General features: G+C 48.4%; 1 protein-coding gene across 1 annotated transcript in view; it reads right to left on the minus strand.

Annotated features, from left to right (window-relative positions):
• Window positions 1-22895, minus strand: part of LOC142576054 (uncharacterized) — a 104324-nt gene extending 81429 nt beyond the window's left edge. The window contains exon 1 of the mRNA XM_075685973.1: window positions 21987-22895. The gene's annotated coding sequence lies outside the window, so the exon portion shown is untranslated. The remainder of the gene's footprint in view (window positions 1-21986) is intronic.
• Window positions 22896-23242: the final 347 nt, after the last annotated feature.

Here is a 23242-nt window from a genome sequence, read left to right on the forward strand (position 1 = left end):
ACTGCCCACGCTTTGACGGCCAGTATCACTCCCTGCAGAGCACGTGAGGAGACTCGACGACCGGCCTTCTGCGACAGGCAAAAGTTCGGGGTGCACCGATGGCATCAGTCTATCATCGGCCCATATATAGCGCTCCTGCATATGCTGCTTATACAGTAGCGCTAATGGTATAAGTACACACTGCGAGCCTTCTACTGTGAGCGTAAACTAGCAGTTCCCTCTCCTCTTCTTTTTGTCACCATGCAGAGTAGCCAACAGGATGCTTAGCCTCCCTGCCTTCAACTCCTTTTTCTTAATTTCTCTCATTTTTTCTTTCTTTTTTCTTTTACAGAGCTAACCCAGTCGTCTTTTTCCCAATATAAAAATTTCCAAAGAAATAACATGTACATCTCGCGCCACAGAAATGTCAGGCGTCAGAATCGTAACAGCCAAAGCAAAGTGAAATGAAGTCGAAGTGCCTTTCGCACGAACAAAAAAAAAAAAAAAGGAAAACAAAGAAGATGATCAGTGGAGGAACGCTGCAGTGAGCGTCCTCAAAGCTGTTCTCTTTCTAAGAGACCTTAATTGCAGGCATAGAGAACATATTACGATGACAGATGGGGTCCCCTAATCTTCACCTTATGAGAGCTCGACACACAGTATCTCCTTACCGCATACCTCTAGAAGGCAATCGCGCTGCACGTTGCCTCAGAACCGCGAGGCAAGCACGTCTGTCCCGCCGCTTGGGGCGAAACAATAAAGGTAATAAGAACGGGGTATGCGAGGAGGAGGGGGCGTCACAATTTGTCTTCGTCCTCGAACGAACAGTGTCCGAGCAAAGCACCCGCCGGCCGAGAGCAGATAAACGCCTGTTCGGGCAGCCCCCTCGGGCCAGCAGACCGCTTCCTTATAGGCGCGCGGGGCGGCTTTAATCATAATTCCTTCGGACATGTACACAGTCAAGCGCGCGCGCACAAACACACGAACGGCGGGGCTTCCAACGGAAGGGGGCTGTTCGCCTACGCGGCTTCTCCGTATCACGCATGCGATCGAGAAAGCGTGCGAGCAGGCGAGCTTTCCGGCACGTTCGGGTTCCTCCGCCTTTTCTTTCGTTTTCTTTACTTCTTTCTTTGTTTGTTTCTTTCTTTCTTTTTCTTACGTATCCTATTTCTTCTTTCTCTTCCTGCCCGTTCATTACTACTCTCGCCTCAGCGCGTTCTTTTTCCCACCGGACGAGTCTGGGCGTCCATTTGCATTTCAGGTGTGTGTGTGTGTGTGCCCGAGGCACGGGTGTACGAGCTTGCTGGACCAAGCCAAGTGCGCGCGTGTGCGATTGCTTATGGTGTCATTTACAGTCTACAAGGCAGGACAAACATCAACATTTGTTTGTTCGTTCGTTCTTTCTTTCTCTCTTTCTTTCTTTTTCTTTCCTTCTTTCTTTCTTTCTTTCTTTCTAACTATCCTTCACAGGAATCAGATTTATGATATCTTAAATGGTACAATAATCTCGGGGTGACAGCCTTTTCAGATGATCAGAAACTCACGTATGACCAAGAACCAAGATTCACAAATAGCGGGGACTACGAAGCCATTGCACCTTCTGATCAGCTGGATCAGCAGTGATTATGTCACCCAGAACTCGCTGAATACGCTTCCGCTGAAGACTCCGAAAGGAGGAAATGCCATTTCATTTGCCAAGTAGGGCAGCACGTTGTTGTATGCTGGATAACTAAAAGCCACAAGCTTGTATATCTGAGCATTTTGTGACTGCGGCATCGTATGCATACCTCCGCCTCGCCATCCATATCAGTTTGGAAGGCGACAAGTCCAATTTATTCTTAAACACTAGCCTTCTCGTATCAGCGCGCGAATGAGTGTATATAGGCGACAAAACAAAGTCTTGCGCAGTCGCGGTTGACCTTGCTCCCAAGATTTCATATGTTACGCTAGCAGTTACGCGCGCAGTTCATGCGAGACGCGCACGTTCGTTCTGCAGTTTGATCGCGCTGCTCATGAAGGCTAGCTGGTGTTCAGCTCCACTGCAAGCACGCTCAGCGAAGTCTGTCGACCTTCATAGAGCCTGAGTCAGCGGAAAGGCAAAAAAACATACGTTCAATGTCTTAAATGTAGCTACCATATAGTTTACCATGTGCGCGCGCCCTTTTCATTTTTGTTCATTTAACGCGGATCTCGAGTAGTGCTTACTAAAGAGGCATCTTTCAGGCAAGAGCATCACATCAGATGTCGGTAGGTCAAGGCGACGTCTGCAGCACTGCAACATGCATGGTCGATAAATACGAGAACTGAGTTCACTAGTGAAGACTGGTGGTGGATATATATATATATATATATATACACTCCGGGCACCGCGGTTACTCCTAGGATTTTGCTTTTAACAGGTGTTATAGTTACATATAAAGATATAATGCACTGTTGCGCGTAGTTTTGTACTTCGTCAGCGTCCACCAGCACTAAGAATGAGCATTCACAATGCAACGATATATGGCACAAGCGCGTGGTTCTGACTTCTTGCAGGTGTCCTCAAGCACCCAGAAGCAAATATCACTTCGAATAGTTTACCTAAGTGCGGCTACCACACCGAGACAGCCGCTCTGACCTGCGCCAGTGATGGAGGCAGACGGGCACTACATATAGCACACATGCCCCCCGGCTCTAAACAACACGTCGACGTCATCTGCGTCATATATCAGCCTTCATTCCTCCAGAATAAGGTCGATTAGCTCACGCACCGTCGGTCAGCTTACGCTTTATGCAGGCGATAGGGCTTCGCAATCACATGTAACTCATTTTACAATATTCCATGCAGAGCAAACGAAAGAAAGAAAGAAAGAAAGAAAGAAAGAAAGAAAGAAAGAAAGAAAGAAAGAAAGAAAGAAAGAAAGAAAGAAAGAATGGGAGGCACTGAGCTTCTGAATTTTGCGTCAAGCCCTCTATGGCAAACCGTCAGTCCCAGCCACGGCAGTGTTTTTCTTCGTTACGCAAAACTCAAGAAAACACTATATATCCACAGTGTCGATAACAGTGGCCATCCGCTCTGGTTTAACGCATGTATCCTATAAAGTGGAGCAGTAACTGTGGGGCGCACCTTTCTTCCTGACCGTGACATAACTGCGCTGCTCGCTGCGTCATTAAAAAAAAAAAAGAAACCTCTCTCTCTCTCCTGTAGTACGAATTCGCAAACGTAACTTTGCTCGAGTAACTAACTGACCTATTAAACGAAGACTAGAGAGGTTGTTTAATGTAGGCGTGCGGCACGCCCGGTATAAGCGGGGAATTGCGGCCTCTTTCAGTGACACACGGTGCCGCACGGAGATTTCGCGATACGGCGCTGAAATATTGAAACGACGCGAGCCGGCCATGCTTCTGTGTACACTATATACATTCGAAAGCACACTAAATTACGCTGTCCAATTAGGTTTTCTTTTTCTACGCCCGGTGACAGAGCGTCGTTGCGAAGTCGTACACGACGTTTGCGTTCGCGCATCGCTCTCGCGTTAAGCATTCGGCGCTCGTGGCGCAGCGCGCTAAATTATGCCGCTCCCGCAAGCACGTGAGCTCGTTCGTTGTCAAGAAACACGCAGCCGCGCATGGATGCCGGACCGTGAGAAACTTGGCCTCAAGTGGGAAGCCGAGTAAAGCAGCGGTACGAAGAAAATTACCGATCCTTCACGCGGTCTTCGGTAAAGGTTGATCGATACGCGAGTCGTTTCTTTGTTTGAGCCACTAATGGCACATCGCGGCCACTTGTATTAAATGCAAGGTGAACGGCTGCTTGGAGGTCGCACCCTCCCCTCAACCCCCTTGCTATATATATATATATATATATATATATATATATATATATATATATATATATATAATACATACACGCATATACGCATATGTAATATATAATACATACACGCATGCACGCTAAGAGCCCCTTGGCGACGGGACGTCCAGTGTTTGGACATTGTGTGCCTTGTCGTTAAGCTCAACGCACCCTCCTCGCCCTCTATAGCCGTTCGACTTCCTCATTCGCGTTCACAGCGTGCAACCGCGAGCTCGCATTCGCGCCTGCATTCCTTTGGCGGCGTTAGCGGCGCTTCATTTAGAGCGGTGCGCCAGCGCAATAATTACCTCGGGCTCGCCGACGACGTCCGACATTGGTCGACGTTCGAACGGAGCCTGGTCGCGTATACATCGACGGCTCTTGGGTTTTTTTTTATTTTTTTCTTTACGGCTTCGCTGCTCGTCTTCGGGCGCTGCTGTATACTAGGAGGCCACGGCGGTCATGGACGCGCTGCTGCTATATAGGCGTGTGACAAGGAAGAGCTATAGCTTCCTTCGTTAGAAGAGGGAAGGAAAGGAGTTATATCCTCCTCTTGAGGCCTCGCGCGCTGGTGAGAGACCTGCATGCCCGCGACGCCGGTGTTTACGCGCCGCTTCGCCACGAGGCGCGAGCGCAGTAATGCGTACACATTGGCTGAGTGCGCAAGTATACATAATATACTTTGTTCGTGGATGGAAGCACAATTATGCTTTGGTATCAGGTGAAGATTGAATTAAAAACAGGGTGCGAATTCGCGCTTTTAAAAAAACGGTTTGTATATATTAAGCACTCTCTGCCGCTGGCTGCGGCCCCATTTCGGTGATGATTCGTCCAGCACCAGGATCGGCTGGAATTCGCATTTACATCGAAGTCTATAGAGTAACAGCTCTTTTTTTTTGTGAATTATGGCAGAATGCTGCAAGAAGCTTACGTCGGTCATTGTGGTACGGGGAAAACTGGCGTCACCATGCGTAGCATTTTGGAAATGCTATATTAACAGCCCAGAGTGTTCAAGTGATGGCAGCTTGGACTCAAACTAAATGGTTAGTGGGTGGAACTACAGCACCTATACGGTGACTGGAAGGGAGCCGTGGTGTATAGCAAATTGCGCGTAATGCTTTCTTGTATTTACGGAATGCGCTCTTAGTACATCGCTACCAAGTGTGCCATTGCATGATTCACGATTGAGGGTGCTGTACAACGATAGAGCAGCGGTTTGGCCAGCTTTAGGTGTACTCATTGCTGAAAAGCAGAAAGTTCGCTATAAAAATTCTTTATTGGAAGATTTGCCCTAATGTTCAGACTTTTGAAGTTCATGAAATAATTTTGGCTAATTATGCGATTAAGCGCAATATGATAAAAAAAAGAATACTGGGACTTGCTCGATACAATAGCCAACAACATACATTCGGTCATATCCTTCTAGAGTGCTTCGGCATATTTTTAAACCTCGGCTAAAGTTAGCTGGCACACCCTGCACACATTTTTTTTAACGGCGTGAAAACAGACATCACACATTCTTCAATAAACTGTTCAATTAAAGGAAGTGTCACAAGAGCGAATGTCCTTCGCGCACGCGCCGTACATAGACAATGAAAACATCGTGACGAACTGCTTAAAGAGCTGGTACAAGCATTTTATTGCAGCGAAGCTGTTTATGGATAGGGTTCCGTAGATTTTTCGTGTCCGTCAACAAATTTGCGCGTGCAAAAACTCAGCTCCCGAATTTGATGCAAAATCGTTTCATTAATGAAGCGATTCTGTGCAAAAGCTTATACGTCTCATCACTTGGATATGCATTTTCTGTAGATTAGCTATCTATAAGGAACATTTTCAAGATCATTAGACTCTGAGTTAGATACTTTTTGGTCGCTTACGGGGGTATGAGCCATTCATTGTCTTACGTGACGGACAAATTTCTCATTGGGTAGGCTTACGCATTTAATAACAGAGGTGATACGAGAATGTGTACGCGTATCTATATATCGTCACTCTTGTTTACCTAACTATCTTAAAAATTATAAGATAACTGGCCGATAAAACGACTCTATCACTACGCCGAGTTTCATTTATTTTTCATAATTGGGTAATTCACAGTGAAGTTGCAAAAGTTGTGGAATTCCCGTCTGCTGTTGATACATGGGCTTCTACGGGAGTGAAACGGATAGCCCCATGTCTGTTTGCAAGGATGAAGCTCCAGTCCTTCCAAGTTTCATTAAGCTAATTAACTAAGAAGTATATGCTGAATCACAAATTACAAACAAACGTGTTTTGTTTCGTGCACTCGCTTGGCTTTGCTGTCCAACCACGTTCACACCATGGATTGGTGGCGAATGTAAGAGCGCAACGACAGCTTCGTTGACCTTCCATCTTGGCGGAGTGGATTGGCCCCCGATTTCATACATTGAAGGAAAAGGCGCGCTTGTGCTAGTGACTGCGTCGTGCAGAGATAGGTTTCTCGTGACAGGCCTGATTAGAAAAGTGAAATTGTGTCACGTTGTTTGGATTGTCTGTTTAATTGGGCGTGCGCGTAAAGATATTCACTCTTCTGACGCCTTCCTTTGGTAAAACAGTTGGCACCGGCGTTCGTGTGTGTGCCGTCTGTTTACGCGCCGTGTAGACGTTAACTTCTGTATAGGAAAAAGATAAAAGAGGCTACAACGTATGGCGTCGACGAGAGTGAAGGTCTTGCGAGAAAATTAAGAAGGAACGCGAAGCACTCACCACTCCCTCTCTCTTTCAGGTCACGTGTCAGATGCTCCACGTTCCAGCTGCCGAACACGGAACGATAAAAGCGTCCTCGATCGGGGCAGCGTGGCCTTGAAAACGGTAGATCTGGGCGACGTCTAACAGAGGTTGGTTTGCGGCCCTTTCAACTGCTCTTTCCCGGCACGAGTGAGTTTTGTACGGCAAGGGGGCGTGCTACGAAGGTGATCGAGGGCAGACAAGGAGGCGCTACGAGGAAGGAAAAAAGGCCCGCTCCATTTGATTGCGCAAGAGTTCACGCGCTCGGGGATTAATTACGGCGCAGCCGTTGCGTTCACTTGCGCCGAGCCATGTCTGTCTGCTTACGCTGCCTATCTCTTTAGATAAAGAACGAACGACGACAGAACAAATCGAGAGTACACGGAAGGCGCAACATCTTCAGCCTTCGTTGTGCGCTTTTGAGCTGAGTTTATAAACGTCTTTATTAGCCATTTAAGGCTACCTGTGTGCGTGCGTGCGTGCGTGCGTGTGTGTGTGTGTGTGTGTGTGTGTGTGTGTGTGTGTGTGTGTGTGTGTGTGTGTGTGTGTGTGTGTGTGTGTGTGTGTGTGTGTGTGTGTGTGTGTGTGTGTGTGTGTGTGTGTGTGTGTGTGTGTGTGTGTGTGTGTGTGTGTGTGTGTGTGTGTGTGTGTGTGTGTGTGTGTGTGTGTGTGCTAGTACACACTTGCCAACTCTCCCGAATTTTTCGTAACAATTGAGAATTTGGACTCGTTTTATGACTTCGCGAATGTTGCGTCAATTCTTACGAGATATGTTGTTCGCGAGAAAAGTTTCCATCGTCAGCCCCGGCCGAACCTCCCACTGGAAGTTTTCCTATGGTCACAAGGTGCAAGAGGCGCATGCTTCCAGCATGCCGATATACACAAGTTCCAGAAGTGAGGGAAGTCTGCAACAGCACGCAAGGTCGCTGAAAGACCGTTACATGAAAAGTAATTTCTTGCTCAGTCTCGGCTGTTCCGAACTCGCTCCTGTTGCTGCTTGTGTGCTGCGTCCTAAATTATCGCTGATATATCGGCGAACGCATCTCACAAAAGGCCTTTACTTAAGGCAAACCTTAAATAAATACGTGCTATACACTCCTCACCCCCCCCCCCCCCCCTGCCACCTCCCGCCTGGTGTTTTGTGTCCGAAGGATCTTAACGAATTTGACAGGTTGGCAAGTATGTGTGTGTGTTTGTGCATCTCTCTCTCTCTCTCTGTCCGCTATTCCCCTTCTAGTTCAACGAACTTCTACAATGCTCGATGATTGCGATAGCTTCTACTGAGTTTTCCACTGGCAAGGAATATGGAAAATTCAAGCCTGAGGTCAGACTATGTATAGCATCTGCCCGAACCGCTAGCCTTCTCTCTCTCTCTCTCTCACACACACACACACACACACACACACACACACACATATATATATATATATATATATATATATATATATATATATATATATATATATATATATATATATATATATATATATATATATATATATATATAGGGCAGCTCCCGTTTCGCGCCTCACGGAAGTTGTGCGCGCACCCACAACAAGCCTTTCATTCGAGTCCCATTTGCTTACGCCAAGGCTCACGTGGGCCATCAGGAGAGTGCCAACGGGCACAGGCAGGCATGCGGGGCGTGTTCGGTTCCCTAAGCGCGATCGTGTTCGGTTCGGGGTGCACCCGTCCCCACCGCGAGCAGCACGGGCATAGCGTGCGGCGTGGTTCGCAGCGCGCTTCGGCACGAGAGAACGATGCTTTCTCCTGGCAGGCGCCCCGGGCCCAGCCGTCGGAAGGACCCTATTTCACGGCGATAGCATCGCGACCATTAGCGATGACGCGAGAGTGAGGAGGTGCACGCGTCCGCAGGAGCTGCGGCATGCAGCGCCCGGATAGTGCTTCATTCATTTGCTGTCACAAGAGATTACTTTTTGTCGGCTCCGATAAAGAGACGCCGCAGTTACGTCATCTTACGCATGAAAAGGTCCTCGCTATGCGCATGCGCGTTGCGCAAATAGCGAAGCTAGGGGGATTATCGGAATCGGGGACGGTTCCACATACACAGAACTGCGCCGCGACGCTCAGAGTTTAAATGACTTCACAGGCCCGGCCGTATTTTGTTAAAAAATATTACATATCGTGTGTTGCGCGAGCTACCTTATCTCGCGAAGTCAAACAGCGTACATCTTAAAGGAAAGAAAATTAAATTACGGTGTTTTACTTGCGAAAACAACTATATGGTTACTAGCCACCTGGGCTTCTTTAACGTGCATACGATGCATGGATGTATTCTTTTTTTTTATTTCAGCCCCACGAGAATGCGGCCGTCGCGGCCGGGATTCGAACGCGAAACTTTAGACTTAGCTGAGCCACACCAAAGCCACTACAGGCCATCACGGCGGATACAGTACATATCTCACTTAGGCCGTTAAAACAAGCGAGCAAACAAGCAATAAAAGAAAATGTACGTCGTCCGACCGACCATGCAACCGACCGACCAACCTGCTGTCCGGTACTTCGGGAACGTGCCTTCTCCGCAACGCTAATGAACTTGTCCTTCCCAACGGACGCTTATGAGAGTTGAAAGACTGCGTTCTTAAGAGCCGTTTTACCAAACTCCGCCCTTCCAACATTGGCGTCGTTCGTATGCGTGCCGTGCCAAACAACTTTCCATTTCGTCCCTTGTGTGCGGCTTATTGTGAAAGAAAGCTACATAATGCGTGGGAACAAAAGAATAAGTTAATTAAGATAAAAAAGAACACGGCTTGCAAAATATGAATGAATGAATGACAATTGAACGAAGAACTGCGTACGTCGCATGCCGCCACGAAGCGAATGCGCAATAACTTGGATTCGGCGGCGTCGTGTGTGTAGTGTACACATAGGTGCTCGAGAGGGGAGCGCGCTTCCATTTTAGGCAATCGTATCCTCGCCGCTGATGGAGGAGGAGGCGCACACGCCTCGGATGGAGACGCTGCTGCTGCTTGCGCCGCCTCCCACGCGTCGTCGTCAGCCGCTGCCGCTGCTGCGCGCTTGCGACCCACGTATACTCACGGGCCTTCGGGACGCGAGCACACGACGCTGTAGTAGCTGGTTCTACGACAAATTTTCCCCTGTGACGTAAAAGAATATCTCGCCGGAAAGGAAGGCTCACTGACTTTTGTGTGCACAGACAGACAGACAGACAGACAGACAGACAGACAGACAGACAGACAGACAGACAGACAGACAGACAGACAGACGGACAGACGGACGGACGGACGGACGGACGGACGGACGGACGGTCGGACGGACGGACGGACACGCTGCAGCTTTGAACCGTGACGTTCACAGGTGTCACCATGCAGTAAAGGAAAATTTATGCGACGTGAATTAACGTTCAATTCATTCTAAGAGTTCGCGGTCTATGAAATTCACCGTGCTACGGCCCTACCCTTGCACTGAAGCACGCTTATTCATAATACTTCCGTATACTCTGCATGATGTTGTCTGCTGCCAGAAAGGTGCTGTTGCAGACGGCAGCAGCGTTCTGGGCGTTGTGCCATACGGAACATCGAGAGAGTGAGTGAAGTGATTTAGGTTACTTTACAAGCTTCTGTGGGCACCGCGTTTTGCTCACGTACTCATCGTTTCTTTTTTCTTCTTTTTTTGCGGAACCTGTCTTTTCTATGAAGCGTTCCGCCACGTTAGCAATTCTGTCCTGCAGTGAAGCCAGATGGCGTTGTGAAGGATTGCGTGCCGTTTCGGGCGAAAGCACTCGCGTGCACGATGAAAAAAAAGAAGACAAACGTGATATTGACTTAAAAAAGAAATAACAATCCCGTACTGGCGAGTTTACGACATCAAGTAGTAGCCTAGCTCTCACTGCCTCTGCCCAACATCTCCACCTGCTGGTTCAGCACTGTAAACTGGGAACCAATATGATAATGGAACAGCTGATTTGCATTAAAGACCGTTAACTGTGCTTGTTTTTTCATTGAAATCAACTAAGTGCAAACGATCAAGTTTTTCGACGGTACAGCCGCCTGTAATGTATTGGGGGCGTACGAGGTGACACTTTTGCAGTAACCATCGCTTGGGTACCATGTAGGCGAATATACCTATTCATACCCGCCACAAGTACTGTAACAAGCATACTACAGTGCCAAAGTTCGAGGTTCGCGACGACTTTTCTACCAGATTGCAGCAAGTGTATTGTACAGTCTTTCTCACAAACAGCAATGATGACGTCGAAGGAACGTTACGTGATGAAAGATTCGCTTGTACATCCAAACGACTCCTGGCCTGGCTCATTCAACAATTATATTCCAATTATTTTCCTTTTTTGGTGCTTCATCAGTGGTCCGAACGATGATGACGCCTGCGTTGTCTCCATTATAATAGGCCTGTCATGAACGACGAGTAATAATACAGGAATGGAATCGAGCAAGAGAGATCTTTACATTATAGTAACCCTATGCTCGACGTTTTGGCATATGGCGAGAAGCATTACGCAGCACCGTAAGATCAGGAGGTGCCGAAAGAGAACGCTTTTGTGGATGTGAATACAGACTGTAGTGCCCTGCAGTCGAAGAGATAAAAGCATGAACACGAAGAATAAATTGACTACGAGCAGATATTCGCGGAGGGAAGCGTCATATTGTAAGCGCTCATGAGAATTGGTGCTAGGACGCTATAGTGCTGCCTTCGGTTCGGTGTGTCAGATTCTATCGGCGTGATTTTTGTAAGCGAGAGTGAGACTAAACATTATTTTTGGAAGACTACTTGTCCGGAATGTTCGAAAACCAGAACGCCGCGGCGTTGCTTGGTGTGCATTTATGTTATTCTCTCTCTCTCTCTCTCTCTCTCTCTCACACACACACACATGTGCAAAAGCTCAAAGCACAAGAAGCCCAGCGAAGAACCCCATCGTCGTCGCACTTGCATTCCCAATACTGCGTTCCGTATCGTGCTAGCTACACAACCAAAAAGAAAAGGCACACGGCTCCTGCATGCCGCGTCGGTCCACTTTCGCGGGTCTGAACAGCCAGCAGTGTGCGAAACGTTTCCGCCACCCGCCAACCGGCGGCCTTTTGTCTTTGGTCACCACCCTATCTCGTGCCATATCGCCATGACAAACACGCGGAATGGCCATATACGTTGCGCCGACTAAAAGGAAGCGTATGTATATGTATACACAATGTAGCGCGCACGAACGGCCCGGGGGACAGCGGCGGATTCCGCACGCTTCGCTTTCTTTTATTCCCTTTCTTTTCTTTTTTCCTGCTCTGGGGCGCACACACAGACCAGCCCATTTGCACGCGTTTTCGTGAGGCTCGCTCGCGTGCCGGAACTCTCGACGCGCTAACGACAGCGGCACACACACACACACACACACACACACACACACACACACACACACACACACACACACACACACACACACACACACACACACACACACACACACACACACACACACACACACACGCACGCACGCACCGCAGAGCGTATACCGCCGCATTCGTTTCTTTCACTGGGTGGCGGCGACAAAACGCGGTCGCGCGGCTGGCGTGCTTCCTCTCCGTACGGCGAAAGGGCCCCCCCAGAAGAAATGCAGCCGGCCGCGAGGCGATTTCACAGTGGCCAGTGCGAACGTATATAACGGTTCCTCGACCATCTCTCCCGAGTCAAGCGGCCGGCGACGGCTACGAATGCCACGCCACTCGCGCACGCACCGACGCGCGCAATGCACCGCATAAACAGCGTTTTCTTTTTTCCTTTCTCTTTTTTTTTTTTTCATCCGTGTCTGAAAGCCGGCACCGGCCTGTCGCGCGACGACGGCCTTGCCTCTTTCACAACACAGAGACACACTGTCTCGGAAAAAGCGCCTCTCGGAGAACAAAACAGAATGCAGCGGAGGGTGAGGGCGGGGACACGGTAGCGGACTGTAAACGGGAAGTGGGAGGGGAGTGTGGAGTGTGTGTGTGTGTCTGTGGCAGGGGGGGGGGGGGTAAGTTGTCTTCCTCTTTTCTGTTTGCCCTCTCTCATCCGTTGTCTTCCTTTCCCTCTCCTGGCTTCCTACCCCTTTTCATGCGGAGAGAGAAGCTTTTTGAATAGGCGGCGAACGGTGAACGCGCGTAGTTCGCGGCAGGCTTAGCTCGCTCTCGACTGACTATGCTGCTCTGGCTTCGTTCAGACACGGCTAAAACATTTTTCTCTGCTCTCGCTAGGAGGAGAAATGTGGGCGGCACGCGGATAGCGCGCGTGGTCCGCTATGTGGATACAGCACGGAATGAAACACACAAAAGAGGCGGGACAGGAAATGCCACTAGGGTTGCGTGCGGTGAGGCGAGTAAATCAAGAAATACGTCACCCGAAAAAAAAAAAAAACATACTAAAAATTATTCCACTCTTGGTGAGTGTCGTGCTCATATGCATTAAGATAGTGCTTTTCTCCTTGGCCATGTCTGTCAGCGCTGAATTAAAGCAGGTGCTTGGGGAGGGGGTTCAAAAGAACAGCAGCCCGACGTCACAACACCAACCTTACCTGGGAGAACTTAGTCCATTTGTCCCTAAAGTTAGCTGAATGCACAAGTTGACGATTAGTGTGTAAATATCCGTTAAAACGTGTTTTAACAGGAAACAGAAAAAGAAATATACACGCACATTTAAAGCATTTGTTCAATGACATTCTTGGAATGTCTGCTTACGGCGTTTCTTCTCAGTGATGGCACGTATGATAGCGTATACAGACGTGACCAATGCGTCATTTCCTCCCCCGCTCTACCCCACTTTTCTCGCGCAAGAAAGTTCTATCCAAACATCAATTTTTCTTCCTGTATTTGAAAAGAGTCTGGTGAAACTTACCCGTGCGCTCTTTAAAGATAAAGACCAGTGTCTGTCGTCACACAGAGGACGACAGAGAGAGAGAAAAGTAAGAGAATACACGAAGATCAATCAGATCAGCGTTCGGTTTGCTACCCTACACAGGTGTGGGCGAGCAGACAGCGTGAAAGAGGGAGAGAGTGAGTACTGTGCGCAAGCAAGGGGATGCACAGCAGGATGTAGACGGTCATTCAGTCCAGTGCACCTCATGAACTGCAGCAGCGCACGAGTCGTTTTTCTCGAACCAGCGATGGATGTGGCTGAAGTCTGAGAATTTTTTTCTCTGAAAAAGTTCTGGAGTCCAGTCGATTTAACGTGGTTCAATGATTACAAGTTATAAAGGACCGGGGCACGACAGGTGCCTTGAAGGATTCGTCCCATTAACAAAAGTCAAATGCTGGTGGTCATTATAATATATATAAAGTAATGAACGTTTCGTAAACATCCCTCCCAACAGCGTTAGTCGGTCCAGCAATGTCGCATCGCCGCGGGAGGGGCTAGTTGGACAGCAAAGAAAGCTGAGAGACATGTGAGGCCTTAACTTTCCAACGTCCTGACTCTTGAGTGGCAATTCGCTCTTCATGCTAAATCGACAAGCGAGCGACAACTGAGAACAACCTAATTACGGTGATTTAAAAATGACTGTTTCACCTGTACAGCTTACTTATAGCAAGGACACCGGCAAACAGTTGGAACATAAATATAAAAATCTGAAATCAAAATGAGTGATTATTTACTTGAAGAAACAAAGCTCAGTATCTTCATGCCTGCTGCGAATGTCACGATCATCTTTAACATCACTATCTGATTTAAGTTCACCTCCACTGAGTCCTTCCTTTTGTTAACGCCAGCTGGATCATCGTCTACCTGTTCTCTATAGTTCACACTGCAGTGTTTCTATCGGAGACTTGTAGAATATCCTACGAGATACCTACGTGCTATTCAGGATACCTCGAGGCAGTTAACGGTACCAAGATAAACGATTGGTGGCATTTCAAATACGTATTAGCTGTAGCGCAATTTTTGTTACGGAATTGTAGGCACACGGCAGTGGGCGTCAGACAAGAGATGTTTTCACGTTGAAGCTGAGTTGCCTACAATTCAGCAAGTCGGCGCATCCGCGGGCACTAAAAGAGCTGCCGAGCACAAGGCAGTAGTGTTCTCGCCTATCCTAAGGGATCCGAAGTCAGGTCACCGTGCATGACGTGCAGAATAGATTGAGCGGAGCGTCTCCGGAACCACGAGAAGAAAAGGGGCACCCGTAGTGGAGAAACTCTTCTTGTAAGAGAGCCCATCGCGAGTACAAAAACGATCTACCGCAGTGGAAGCTCTGGAATCGTTTCTGAATACGTTCTGCAGACTCAGCCGCATCCACGAGAATAGCTCCAATCTCAGGTCTTTCCACTGGTCGGTTTCGAAGTTCCACCTTTATCGGGAAACATCTGTGACAGCGAAGCAACGAGTTGGTCGAAGCTGTCCGCCTCGCAAACCGTAATGTCCAGCGCCATCGGATGCCCTCTTGTACAACAATTCGCGGGATCTGTCGTAACAGATATGGTAATAACAAATGACAAAGAGAAAATGGTCGTACGTGGGCACAATATAATGATCGCGCAGGTTGGTTGGTAAGTAAAGGACTTGCTGAGAGCCTAGTTGGTCCATAGACATAGATAATCAGCGCAAGGAAGTAAACTTTGTGTGCGGTGGAGAAAGAGCGAGACATATCATAATCACTTCACACATATCTCACGGATTCAAGGAAGGAAAGGAAGAAGAGATGGAAAGACAAGACGATGAACCGTTGCTTAGACCGGCTAGCTGCCCTGTGCTGAGAAAAGGAGGTAAATGGAATTAAATGTGATAGAAGGACAGAAGAACTAAAGTGAAAAAATGAGAGAGAGAGAGAGAGAGAGAGAGAGAGAGAGAGAGAGAGAGAGAGAGAGAGAGAGATTGGGGAGGGGTCATAAGCGCCATGTAGCGCACGACAGTTAACTCTGTCTGTCGCTCAGTCTGTATGGCTTCCAGAAGGGCAACAACGCGTTCAACGCCTTGTTTATGTCGAGTATGGCCTCTGTGCGCGTCCGATGATTCTCTTTTCCGACACGAGGTAGATAATTATTTTCTAGGTGCACAGCAGCGAGGGCATTGACAAAGAAGGTTTTTAATAATCTCCTCGCAGCCAGCGTTGACGCATGTATACGGCTGTTGGCCATTATACTGCAGGATGAGCATAGTCGTTTCTGAAGAGTATACGCCAAGCCACAGGTGGCTCACTGATTCAGATGCGCGCTAGTGGTGGCGTATAGGCCCCAGCTGATACGCGTAGTGGGATGCACAGATGCAGACGAATATTTCAGTATTTGAGGGTAAAATGCCTTCGCCTTTCAGGTTCTATCCTTGTGCGAGTTGCCCACTATACTGGGAGCAGACGTGAGCATCGTCGCTGTTCAGGAGACCGTTCAAGACATGCTGTCGCAACGACGAAAGCATCGTTAGATATATTCACTGGAACTTGGCGGAATACCTGTCTGTAAAAGCAATCTATATACGATATAAAATTACCTATAAATTACCGATATAAAATAAGTCACCGTTATGGTAAATATACTACGCGACTCATATGTAGCTAGGGGGTATATACAGGCAAGCTCTCTGTTTCTTTTCAAGTGCATTTCACTTTCTGTTTAACCACGATTGGTAACCTCACTCACCATATCACCCGTAGGCGACTTCTTTCGCTCGCTTCCAAGTCTCCACCCTACGGCACATTTTACCACTACAGCATTTTTTTCCCCTACTAATATGAGCAAGAAAGTGTACGCTGATCTGCCTGAGAAGGGTGTGCTTGTTTTAGAACTGCGGCGTTATATAAGACGAACTAAAAGTTAAATTCTTAGGTTTAACGTACCGAAACTGAATAAATAATGAATAATGAAGAAAGAAAGAAAGAAAGAAAGAAAGAAAGAAAGAAAGAAAGAGAGAAAGAAAGAAAGAAAGAAAGAAAGAAACTGGGTGGTGGTACATTAGGGATGACGTACTGCACCGTGGATGGCCACAGAGTTTTGACCATCTGGGATTATTTAGCGTTCATTTAAGTACAAGAGCCCTCTTGCATTTCGCCTCCATCGAAATACGCGGCTGGGAAAGAGCCACCGCGGTGGTTACACTGTGCAGCGACGACTGGTCGCGCGTTGCACAGTGTACGCGACCACGACGTGGCTTCCAGCTGTACGCGCAGCCAACCTCCCATCTATCTCCCCTTCCCAGACGCGAGGGCTTCCTATACCGACAGGAGCTGCTGCGCTTGTGCAACATCGAGTCGCGCATCTCTGCTGAGCGGTCGCCAAGAAGCCTCTCCATTAGCTCATCCTGACGCCTCTCGTGGGCACCGCTGACCGGTTTAGCCTTGTGTGGAAAAAGAAAATGAAGCTGCCATCGGCGCTTATCCTGGCCGCTTTCAGCTGACCGCTGCAGACGCCTATCGACGGGGTCCCAGCGCGAGTTGCATACTTAACGAAGCGACCATGGCGATCTTGATCGTACAGGCAAAACAACAATGGAGAGCCGCATTCGCTATCTGAGAACAAGTCAGAAGGGAAGAGTCGGTCGGCGTGCATAATTAAAGGAAGCGGGTCGGCAAAGAAATAAAAGTTCGTTGCAGTTCTTCCACGTGGTCTTCTTTCAGAGACGTTCGTTGAATAACAAGCCGTTAACGCTCGACACACCACGCGTCTCACGATTTTTCTCGTGCTTCAATGTAAAGCTGGATTTGCAGCGAGAAAGAAAGAAAAAGAAAGTATTGCCTGAAATTGCTGTGTGGCATAGCAATTAAGTGGGTCTGCATTTAACGAATTGTATGCACTGCAGCGTCTCAGCAGTTCTGACATCCTGTTTTATATCGAAGCACTTATGGAATGACAAGCTACTTCCCTTCGCTAGCTTTGAAAACCTCTATATAGGCAGGTTACCGTGAATATGGGCCGTTAGAGAGCCAAGGTGTCTTTCCGTATCAGTATGCTTTACGGAATAGAAATCTATTCGATATGCATTACATCGAAACTCGTGCATTTCACAGTGCAGTACGTTTTTTTTTCTCATCTCGTCTTTTGCAACAGCCGTTCTCCTCTTTGGGTGGGTCCCAAGTTGAAAAGTGTCTCTCTCTTTCTTACTGTTCCCGCATCGTGAAGTGACCGTGAAAGGAGCCGCTAAACTTAGAATCCCCATTTGACGTACCAGGTCTTGAAGAGATTAAGCAAATTTCCACAGCAGGTCGCGTCTTAGCTAGATAAGCTTCGCCTGAACGCATTAGCGAACGATTGCCGACACATCGCGCAGTTTAATTCAGGCATATCCAGGCATATTCAGGCACCCAAATGTGAAGCTGCTGGAAGCAATTCAATCAATCAATCAATCAATCAATCAATCAATCAATCAATCAATCAATCAATCAATCAATCAATCAATCAATCAATCAATCAATCAATCAATCAATCAAGCAATCAATCAATCAATTTTATTATTACATAAAAATAATATACAGATACAAGTATACAGAAGGAGGTCCCATAGTTAAAACTGAATTGGGACCTCCTGTTCATGGTTAATTCTTTGTATAATGCTCACACTCTCCGTGCAGTTTCGCACTCCAGCTTCAGAGCAAGCAAATGAGCGTGCTACCTTCGTTGCTGGTCTTTTGCACAAAATAGTGTCTAAACGTGCAAACCATGCTTTCTTTATTGACACGCGTCTGCCTTCACTACTCATTCGTCCCTTCAGCTGGGCCGCGTTCCTCCAACACCTCACAATAGTCCTATGAGCAGAGCTATCGAGAAGCGATCGCAATGGCAATTAAACTAAACGCAGTCTGGAACTGCTCATCCCGAATTTTCATAAACGCACGCTCCGTAAAGAAAAGAAAATTCTTCGTAATTCCTGTTAAAAAGGTTAGCAAGTATATATGTACATATCACCTACGTTTGCTGATCAATGAGAAGAAGACAAATAGAGGGTCTTGATTCTTGATAGTCACAACCAGATGAAGTTATTAACATTCGTTAGCAAAGCTTGCAAAAAAGGTTGAGAATACTAAGCAAGGGAATACTAAGCAAGAGAAGACTAAGCAAGAGGAGATAGAGAGTAAAAAGCTTCTAGTTCTTGTAACTATAGCTTTATAAACTCTTAATTATAATGGAAACGCCAGCCATTAAAACTGGTGTGCTCACAAAGCATAAACGTCGAACGTAATTAAACCTAAACGCTCACCGAATTCTAACGAAAACAGCGTCGCACAGATGACAGAAAGTCACACATATGCATAGAAGCTGCACAGAAAGCTCGTAACGTAACAGTTACTAACTAAATTTAAGAGGACGAGCCTGTCAACTTACGTGATAGCATAGCATTTACCATCTTTCTTCGCAAGTGTGTTCGAAGCTTGTTATGTCACTTTTTTTTTTAATTGCCATGCCTGTCCAGGAAGTTTAGAATGCACAGCACTGGTAGGCGAGATTTGTGACTCAGACAAGGACTGTAAATCGCATTCTCTGAAACAAACTATAGCTGTTCAGGGTACGGAGTGCGCGAAACCTCTGGCAGTGATTGCAATATTTCGACTTAAAGACATTATGTTGTCTCCTTTCTATTATTATTATTATTATTATTATTATTATTATTATTATTATTATTATTATTATTAGTAGTAGTAGTAGTAGTAGTAGTAGTAGTAGTAGTAGTAGTAATTGTTGTTTGCGGTGGTGGTTTTATTTGTTGTATACAAGCAGCACTTTGCCTTACACAAATAAATTAGTTAGGCAATCGAAGTTTTCATTTTCGCAGCGAACTCTTATTCAAAGGCACGGGCTGGATGTACGAGCGTTCGTAGCGCCGCCCGAACTCGACGGCAGCTTTTACAGAAAAGACCCACCACATCGCTCTCCTTCACAAAAACACGGCGTCTCGTTCTGGCCGCCCTTGTCGTATATACGTTCGGCCAAACTGGAACGACTGCCAATCAGCGTTCGCTAAATAGAAAACATAACGTTCGTGGATAAGTGCTACACGAGCTCGCTGCCGTCTGCTGTCCGATAGGGCCGCCGTCTGCTCGGTAAAGATTATCCGGCTCCGTATAAGCGACACGCTCGATGCCCTTGCGGCGAGCGCGTGGGACGGCGAGGCCCCGCGCATACGCCGCCGTCGCGCTTTCCCCCCACACACGGCAGCTTCGCGGCGGGGTGCGCCCTCGGCCACAGCGCGGCCATCTGCGAGATCAACCCTGAAAATCGCGCGACCTTGACACGCGGTGACGGGCAGGCGCGGTCCGAAGGGAGCTGCTGAGGGCAAACAAAAATTTGCATGCGCATATGAGCTTGGTGTAGTCCGCAGCGAGCCGTGCGTCTCGAACCGTCAGTTTGCCTTCTCCGGCCGACTCCGTCGGGCCTGAGCAGATCTGTGCCTAATCGTGGCACAATTTCTTTTCGCTTATTGCGACGTGACGAGTTCACCTCTAAGTGGCCTAAAACTCGTGCAGTTTGTTCAGATGAGAGTATGCGTACAGGTTTGTCGGGTTGTATACACTCTTTCTATACAAGAGCTTCCGTACTGAGTGCAGAAATGTATAGGGGGCCGTTCTTGTGAATATCATAATGTACGCCTGCGTGCAGTGTGTGTGCGATCGCCTCACGACTAAGCAGGCGACAGCTTTAGTCAAAGGTAGGCTTAGTGAGTAAGCTATTAAGTGCACATTGTCTCCTTACGGCGACAATGCTCTCGAAAACCTTGCGCGCGCCTAGGTCACGCCTTCAACGTGCACCGACAGTGCGCCCCCTACATAGGTACAAGTGCGAATTTTACACGCCGCAATGGCTCAGCGGCTATGGCGTTCGTGTTGGTTTAAGGTTCGATCCCGACTGCGGCTGCCGAATTTCGGTGGGGGAGTTATGAAAAAAAAAAACTTCATGTACGTGGATTTAGGTGTACGTTAAAGAAACCCAGCTAGCATATAATGAATCCGAGGTCCCCCAATTAACTGCGGAGTGATCGTGGTTTTCGCATGTAAGACGACTGAATGTTTAAATGCGAGGCTGAAGAGTCACGCTATAGGTGGTCCTTATAGAGGCAAATAATTATACACACGAGGTCATTAGGTGCGCTAAAGCAGGCACAATATCACAAGTGAGGGAACGAGGACGAGCGCAGTACGGTAAGTATGTCGCAAACCACACAGAAACTCCACATCAACGCCTAATGTATAGGTAAGTGCTAGGCGGATCCGTGAATCTTGTACTGACAGCTTTTAAGTAGCACTATGGCAGGGAACTCGCACAGCATATATGGTCGCAGTCCTCGAGTAGATGATGGACGTCGACAGGTAACGTGTGTACACTCATTTCTACTCGCCAGGATAAAGTGGGCTATAAGGTTATGCAATCTGTTGGCGAGCGATCAGTGAATGTATTCGTATACGTCAGGGCAAGTTCCGTTAGGCAAGCCACATACATACCATGGAAAACTGCAGAAAATGGCATTTCTGATAGCTTTCGAATCGTCTGCAAGTCGTCAAACATTTTGTATACAGCAAGGTCCTTCCAACCCCCTTCGCGTTTTCAAAAGCGCAGGGAAGTGGCAGAACATGGATTGATCTTTCTTTTTTTTTTCATCTGGTCTGACGGATACTCGAGCATTGTATTTCAATATGCATCCGAATCGGCGACCACTGCCTAGGCAAGAGTACGTAAAACTTCGCCATTTCAGCGCGCAAAGAAGACCATGGCTGACGGCCGGCGGTAATGGAGACGTCGGGCGCGCTCAAAAACGGATGAGTGCACGGCGGCAAAGCAAACGCGCCTTCGAAAAGAAGATGTGGTTATTTCTTTGACCGTCTCGAACCGGTCCCAATACACATGACAAGGTTCGTGAGCTATGAAAGATGGCTGTTCGAAGCACGACCTGATTCAGGATCATGGGGGTTTGACGTCGTCCTAGCTCCACCCTCACTGTCCAGTTCGTCAAGAACGCGACCTTCAGCCCCACATCGAAAAGTAAAAGACTAGAATAGAAAAAAATATCAATGTTCACGGGCCACAGTATATGCTCAGGTATTCATGCTAAGCGTTAATGTATCATAGTGTGCTTTCGAACTGTGCTGCAGCTTTTTGTCCTCTGAGAGGAAACAAAAAGTGTCCTTTCTTCTAAATGCAGCGTATGTCAAATTACGGCTGAGTACATTGTGACTGAAGACGAAGCGGTTTAGTGAAGTAAAGAAAGTTATCCTAATAATTATAATCGTTTTCGCTATAACAAGCTGACACCCACCAAAGCAAATACTGCATCCACCTCTCATCACAGGCGTCGAGTTCGCAAGAAGCCCGTTGAGGTAGTCGAGCCATGCGGGCGGCTAAATAAGAAATATGCTGCACAGCAGCAGCCGTAACGAAGGCGATTGGTTTAAGGACCCAGCTGACAAATCCCGTTTGAGAGCTCTTGCTGTCATTAAAACAGCGCGCTGATCCCAATTAGGGCGGCCCCGGCACATTCCCGCCGATGCAGATTTCCCACCTACCGGTCTACGAGGCAGGGTCTAGCCTCATGCGTCGCCTCCGGGCAGCTGTTCGTCTCTGGTACAAGCGGAGCTTCCTCCCCTTCTTCGCCGAGAACCGTTGGGTAATCAATCCGGGAAAGAAGAACCAGATCCTCGGTCGTCAGTCACACGTCACTCCACCAGGCACGCTTGTGCGTAAAAGCGGTGGGTGGTCCACACAGCAAAACGAGTGAGCACGAGCACACACAATTCCGCCACCCCTTCGGCGACAGGTTCTTCTGCAGCTGAACCGCACGGCAACGTTTTCCTGGAGACCACAGGAAAGATACTCTGCAGCGGCGGTGGTTTGCAGGAGTCCCGGGGAGTTTAAAGTGACGCGGGTGGGTGTGTACACCAAGTTGCCATCGATGCCAAAAGCCGATTCAGATGTCGCTGGTATGACGAGCGAACCGACTGTCCGGGTTCCAGAATCCCACAGGTACGGGACCACGGAGAGTCTAGCACCGGAGGCTGGAACCCCAGAGATTTCGGGAGTGTGCGTGACGCGCGGATGGCCGACTCTCGAGTGTAGCCTACACACGCTCTATCGGCTGGCCGCGGCGGCAACAGGTGCTCGGTTCGCCTCGATGCTCGTCGTTGTCGTCTTCGTCTTCGTCGTGGTCGGGGCGCGGGCGCGTAGCAGAAAAGGCGGCTGCCGACTGCTGTACGCGCCCCTCGGCTTCCGCCGCCGACGACGACTGCTTGCGGAGGCGTACAACGCGCGCGCGCTCAACGCACGCACACACACGCACACCGCCGCCGACTACGAAACGGCGCGTGGGTCGTCGGCGAGGGCAACCGGTTTGCCGCCGCGCACAGGTATCCTCCGCCACCACCACGCACGGCTCGCTTGCGCGGGACGTTCGCAGTTGCGTTTACGGCCGAGCACATGCGACCCGCCGCCGCTAACGCACGCGCAAACGCCGGCTGGTGTTGCATTTCGCGGCCGCTACACCGACACGTCGTGGCGGCGCTCCCTGGTGCTCGCGAGGCGCACCACGTCAGACCGCGTCTCTCCGTCCAGGTTGCGCGGAGCGTTCGAAAACTAGGCAGACCACGCGGGACTCACTTGAACACACGTAGAGAGTAGGTGTTCGGACTCCAGGGCTCACAGTGTGCGTGTGTGTGTGTGAGAGAGAGAGAGAGGGGGGGGGCAGGGAGGTCAACCAACCAGACGAGCGTCCGGTTTGTTACCCTACACTGGGGGTAAGAGAAAGGGGAATAGAAAGAGGGAAAGA

This window comes from Dermacentor variabilis, chromosome 3 (genome assembly GCF_050947875.1).
Source record: "Dermacentor variabilis isolate Ectoservices chromosome 3, ASM5094787v1, whole genome shotgun sequence".
NCBI lineage: Eukaryota > Metazoa > Arthropoda > Arachnida > Ixodida > Ixodidae > Dermacentor > Dermacentor variabilis.